The 6,000-nt window shown below is 44.2% G+C and overlaps 1 long non-coding RNA gene across 1 annotated transcript in view; it reads left to right on the top strand.

The window, feature by feature from the left end:
* The first annotated feature begins 2,881 nt into the window (after positions 1-2,881).
* LOC142829002 (uncharacterized) overlaps positions 2,882-6,000 on the top strand; it is a 42,556-nt gene continuing 39,437 nt past the window's right edge. The window contains exon 1 of the long non-coding RNA XR_012903216.1: positions 2,882-3,257. This is a non-coding gene — a long non-coding RNA (uncharacterized LOC142829002). The remainder of the gene's footprint in view (positions 3,258-6,000) is intronic.

Here is a 6,000-nt window from a genome sequence, read left to right as displayed (position 1 = left end):
GGTGGCATGGTCATGTATCTTTCTAGGACCAACCACAGTTAGTTTGTCCCCCCGGAATCAGTTCGAGTCTAGGGCTCTTTGGATCCTCCCTGTAGTCTGGAGGAGGGTCCTTTAGATGTGGGCAGGCATAAACCTGCCCACCTCCCAGACCCAATACGACCAATCACAGAGTGGGCTTATAGAACTAACATGACCATACACAAGTCTTTGGTTTGAGTCATTATGTACCTGAAATATCACTAATGGCCTACATTAGCACATTTAGAATGATAAATAGATCCACACTTCATATTTCTAACTTCATATACAAAAATGCATAAAAATAGGATATACAAATTCAGCAATTTGTAACGTTACATTTGATAGGTTATATGAGGTATTTCATCTAAAGCATCTTCAAATTGTGCTTATTCATAAGCGAGCTTTCATAAGGCATGGGGGATGGGATGTGGCACTTATATCTGCTTTTGGGGACTCCATGTCTTCAGTACAGGACAAAGTCAAATTAAGATATGCAACTTCACCTACATTAGTTGCGTAGCTGAAGTCAAAGTAGCTTAACTTGGCTTTTGCTGCTGTCTACACTGAAGGAAGTTGAAGGAAGAACACTCTTCCTTTGACTTTCCTTACTCCTTGTAAAAGCAGGGTTACTGGCATCGACCGGAGTTCCCTTCTCACTTTGAATTAATTGTCTTAACTAGACCATTAATTCAAATACTGGAAGATCAACAGCGGCAGCTTTGATCTATCTCTGTAGTGTAGACATAACCTATTTGTCTGCAGATTTGTCAGAGCAAGGTGAGGTGAGGTGACTCCATTGGATGGCCTAGGGATTGTGTGTTTAGACAGTAGGCATACTTAGTAGCTGTTTAAGGCTACTTAGGTTGGATCATTTCCACTGTGGTCAAGCAGCCTAGCAAAACAGACCCTAAATCAGTCTCTGAGGGTACGTCTACACAGTGGGGCTATTCTGGGATACCAGAAGTATCCCGAAATAACTACCCTGTGTCTTTTGAACACATCCACTATTTCGAGATAGCATGTCCACTATTTCGAGACCTATTTTGGCATCCCTGTAGCCCTGTCTCCAAGAGTTTGGAAAATTTGATGCTGTGTAGACGTTATTTCGAAATTCAATTGAAATAAGATACACAAGTTGTGTAATGCAAATTGCGTGTCTTATTTTGAGTTTAGGGTGCTATGAAAATGCACCCTGAGAGAGGAGGAGATGTTTCTACTTGGGAGGAAAGAAATGCACACCTATTTGGCTACTTTTTAAAGGTCTCAGCAATCTGTCACAATGTCTTTAATCTGTGACAAGTGACCCTTTGGGCCACAAATGATGACTTGGGACAGAATTTGGGCAATTCAGACAGTCACGCTCTTTGTTTGATAGCATCTTTGGGAATAAATACTCATGGACATACGTGCAATGGCTCTGTGGGGAGAGAGACAATGGTGAAGCAGGAATGGTTTATTAGCCCAGAAGCAGCCAATGCAGAAGTGAGTGGCAGCTGCTTCTATGACATTTCCATGGCACATAGAAGTACACAACCTCCCCGCCCCTGTTGTATACAAGCAACAGTAGAGCCTCTTTTCCCGTTGACTTGCAGCTACTTCTGCCCTTTGCACTCCCCACTAGGGATGTTAAAGACTGGTTCACTATCTGATAAGCAAATATTTGTTGGATAGTCAGTCAAATGGAGAGGCAATTACCACTCCTTTGCTACCTCTACAGGATAGCAAAGGGAAGATGGGTACTTATATAGAGAGATATACCATCTCATAGAGCTGGAAGGGACCTTGAGAGGTCATCTAGTCTAGTCCCCTACCCTCATGGTAGGGCTAAATACCATCCCTGACAAATTTGCCCTAGATGGCTCCCTCAAGGAGTGAGCTCATAACCTTAGGTTTAGCAGGCCACTGCTCAAACAACTGCGCTATCCCTCCCCCTCTAATTCAGAGTGGCCACAGGGAGCCCAGGATCAGCTGTGCAGCTACCCCTTTGACACACTGCCTTGAGGCAGCACTGTGGAACCTGAGGTCAGCTGGGGACTCTTATACATTTCAAAGCAGGCACTCCACTGCAGCCTGGAGTCAGCGGGACTTCCCACTAGCCCCAGGCTGCGGGAGGAGTTCCACATTTCAAAGGAGGAATGAGGAAGTGCCTATTACATCAACTACTCAATTAACCACAATTTAACCTCCCTACTCCCCACCCCATTCCCATGCAGCACTGGCATGGTGAATGAGAGAGAAAGCCTGAGTGGTTGTAGCCCCCTGACCAGGTGGTGCCTCCATTTCTATAGGGACTGCTCTCTCCTATCTGGCAGGAAACAATGACAGAGTGCATAGGGAGTTGGGGGTGGGGAGATAGGGATCCCGTAGTCACAGATACAACCAAGGTGAAGCAGCAGCTGCCCTGTGTGTGTGTACCTCCATGCCTAATTTGGAAGGTTGAGGAAAAATTGTATTGGTGGAGGGGAAAGAGAAGTGTATTTCTTCACGGGGGGGAGAATATTGCTGGGTTGCCTGGGGAAACTTCTAAGAACTACTCAGTGAAGTACTGCAAGGACAAGAAAGGTCAGCTATAAGTACTGCACAGGGACGGAGAAAGTGTGCATGTGTTTGTTTGGGAGTGGAATGGTCTGGGGGCTTCCCTGATTACCCACCAGTTTACAATTCAAATATACAGGGCCCTTCACTCTGTTTAGCACATGGGACTCCTCCGAACAAACAAAAGATCCTCCCTCTCCCTTTTGAGAAAAGAAAGTCCGAGTAAAGGGGAAAAAAAGACTCTGGTGGTCTGTATCTTAGGTTTCCTAGTGGGCCTAATGTGTTTAATTAGGGTCTTTCTCTACTCTTTCTTCTTTACAGCTGGTGTTGTGCTATGAGCTGAGCCTTTTGGAAATGAAGCAGTCTTCTTCCTGTGGCAAGTTTTCTATTTTTTAAAGTTCCCTCTCATCCTCCCCCAACCCACCAGGCAGAACCTTACAGGTGTACCTTGTTAATGCTAAATGAGCCCAGCCTAAGTTTGTTTGTTGTCTGTCCAATCGAGGTTTGCCTCTACACAAGAGAGTTTGAATTTTTGCTGGCTTAGACTGTAAGGCTTTCTGTCCTACTGGAGGAGAAGACTAGACTATGCTGCAGACTGTTCTTGTAAAGACTCAAGGGCAGTTTTGAAGGAGACTTTAGGACTATCTTTTGTTCCTGACTATGAAAAGCTGGTAATGCTGTTCTACAAAGACTGGGCAAAGGTAAGTCCTCCCAAAGGGGAGCTCTAGGCAAGTGTTTGTGTATAAGTAAATTTTGAATTAAATGTGTAATAGTAACAAGTGTTAAAACTTGATGGGGTTTTTCCAAATGGATTGTAAATAAGAATTGTTATTGACAATATTCACAACTTGTTTCAGGGGTTGGGAGATATGTCTGCAAATTACAGAGTATATGTTTTCCTTTAGTGGTGTTATTACTATCAGAGATTTAACTTTTTTTAATATAGACCATGTGAAAGTCCTGAAAAGACCACAGCAGAGACATAAGCTAGGAGAGGAAAGGGTAAAGAAACATCACGCCTAATATTAGCAGAGTGCTGTTAAGCTCCCAAACTTGGGTTTATATATAAAAATCTGGTATTAACATGGATTCAAATAGTAATGTAGGGCTTAGCCGGTTTGCCCCTGGGAATAGGCTTTTGACCTCATTGAAAATGTTATTGGGCTTCTAGCGAGCTGTAGCCGAGCCATGTCAAGGAAGTGGATACAAATATATTCTTATTTGCTGGTCATTCTGAATCCTGAGTGACCTAATATGGTGCTATATGTGAAATATTAAGTATCAAATTTCTGGAGCCCTGCCATCAGGGCAGTGGACTGGACTTGATCTCTCAAGGTCCCTTTCAGTCCTAGTATTCTAGGATTCTAAAGACAAGGTATGTGATGCTTGTACGTGGGCCTTGGGGAAGCAAATGGAGTCTCCTTCCCCAGAGAGTGGAAGATTAACAGACCATGGAGTGCAGTTGTGTTGTGCCCATTCTAGGGGAGGCTGTCGGCTAGCATATGCATATAATTGAGTACTTGCTAACCATGTCCCAGCCCTCTCCTTCTCCTAGCTCAAAAGGGCTCTGAGGAGATATGAGTGTGAGATGCTCTGTTTCAAAATGCTCAGTGGAAGGCAGAGTTCACTTTACATCTCTCTGCAGCTGGCTCCCACTCTTATGCTGTGGAACAGCCAAAGGTGTGATTTAGTCCTTGGCTTTTCTTTGCTGGCACACTCTTCCCTGAGACACATGGTGATCTGGAAAAGCAATATTTGGCATTTTAAATATGGATTTGGAATGACTAAACCCAGCAAATTAAGTCCTCTTCTTTTCTAGCAAAAATGTGCCTTTTGTCTTAGCAAACAGCCTTTTATCATTCAGCTGTATTGCTGTAGCACTCAGCCATAAAAAAACATCTATTCAAAGGGAATTCCTTTTGATTTTTTCCCCCCTTTCATCCCATACCTCATAAAAGCCTTCAAGACAGCAATCATTATCAAAATGATTATTCAGCTGGATAGTCCAACCATTATCTGAATTGTTCATCCAGCCCTGCTGCAATCCTTACAACCAGCACCGCTTATCTCACACCCCTATTTCAGTGACTGGATAGAAATAAAAAGCTTTTAACCTTGGCGTAGAAGGGGAAGAAGGGTGGGGGGGAATCCTTACATGAAGCATTTTAATGCATCTTTAAAAAGCGAGGGGAGTGGAAAAGAAAATGAGAGTTATTAGTAACTAATTTCAGTCAGAGTTGAATGAATATTATGTGCTTCTGCATATATATGTCACCAAGCTGAAGGCTCCTTTCTAATTTTAAACCTCACCTCTAGCTTTGTCGGAAGATTGGGGATTTTGTGGGGGGAAGAGCTCCGGGTGACTTATTATCTTTTTAGAGGACGGCTTTAGTATCCTAGTTACTCAGGTGGGAATTAGCAGCACATGGGAACAAAAGCCTCTCTGCAAGCACATGCTGTGATTGTTCGCTTCTGGAGAAAAGAATTAAGAGCAATCAAGAGTGTCACTGAGTGCATCTGGGTGACAGCTGACCTATTTGAGGAAAGATGGAAGTAGTGTGATGTGTTGCTTAAAGGAAGCCATTGATGATTTTTACCATAGCAGTAGCTATACATATCTATCGTCTAGGCTACGTCTACATTACAGGCTTCTTTTGCACAAGAACTCTTACATAAAACAGTTCTTGCACAAGGTCTTCCACAAGAGTATGTCCACACTGCCATGCGCTTTTATGGAAGAGCTGCTCTTTTGTGCAAGAGCGTCCATGGCAGTGTGGACGCTCTCTTGTGCAAGAAAGCTCTGGTGGCCATTTTAGCCATGGGGGTTTCTTGTGCAAGAAAATCACTTTGTCTGTCTACTGCCCTCTTGTGAAAGAGCTCTTGTGCAAGAGGGCTTATTCCTCGTGGGGAAAGGAATAACTCTTCTGGAAGAAGCCCTGCTTTCTGATGCTGTACTGTAAATTTACTTGCGCAAGAATGCACGTGCAGTATAGACGCTTTGCAAGTTTTTGTGCAAGAACAGTTCTTGCGCAAAGAGCGTGCAGTGTAGACATAGCCCCCATGTATACTGCTGCTACATTCATTCACATGCAAGCATCTGTTGCCCCCTCTATTACTGCATGTCAGGCCCACTAATGGGCAAAGGAGGTGGTTGCCCTCAGGTGTGGCGATTCAAAGGGGCTCCCAGATGATGCCCCAGCCCTTTATTCTTAGTGGACCCTTTAAATTGCTGCTGGAGCACTGTGCCAAGCACTCCGTGTGGCTCTGAGGGCTGTGTGGTGCAGAGGGCTAAGTGTCCTGGTCCCATTCTTTCTTCCGGTGTCTCTGCCCCTTCTAGGAATGTGGTGCCACTGTCCCCCACACCTTTCTTAGGGCCCACAAAGTCTGTCCATTCCCCTGCTGCATGTAGGCCTGATTTTAGCTGTGCACCTACACAGAAACAAA

This window comes from Pelodiscus sinensis, chromosome 4 (assembly GCF_049634645.1).
Source record: "Pelodiscus sinensis isolate JC-2024 chromosome 4, ASM4963464v1, whole genome shotgun sequence".
NCBI classification, from domain to species: Eukaryota; Metazoa; Chordata; order Testudines; family Trionychidae; genus Pelodiscus; species Pelodiscus sinensis.
Note: the sequence above shows the minus strand (reverse complement) of the source record. Positions and strands in the feature narration are given on the sequence as shown.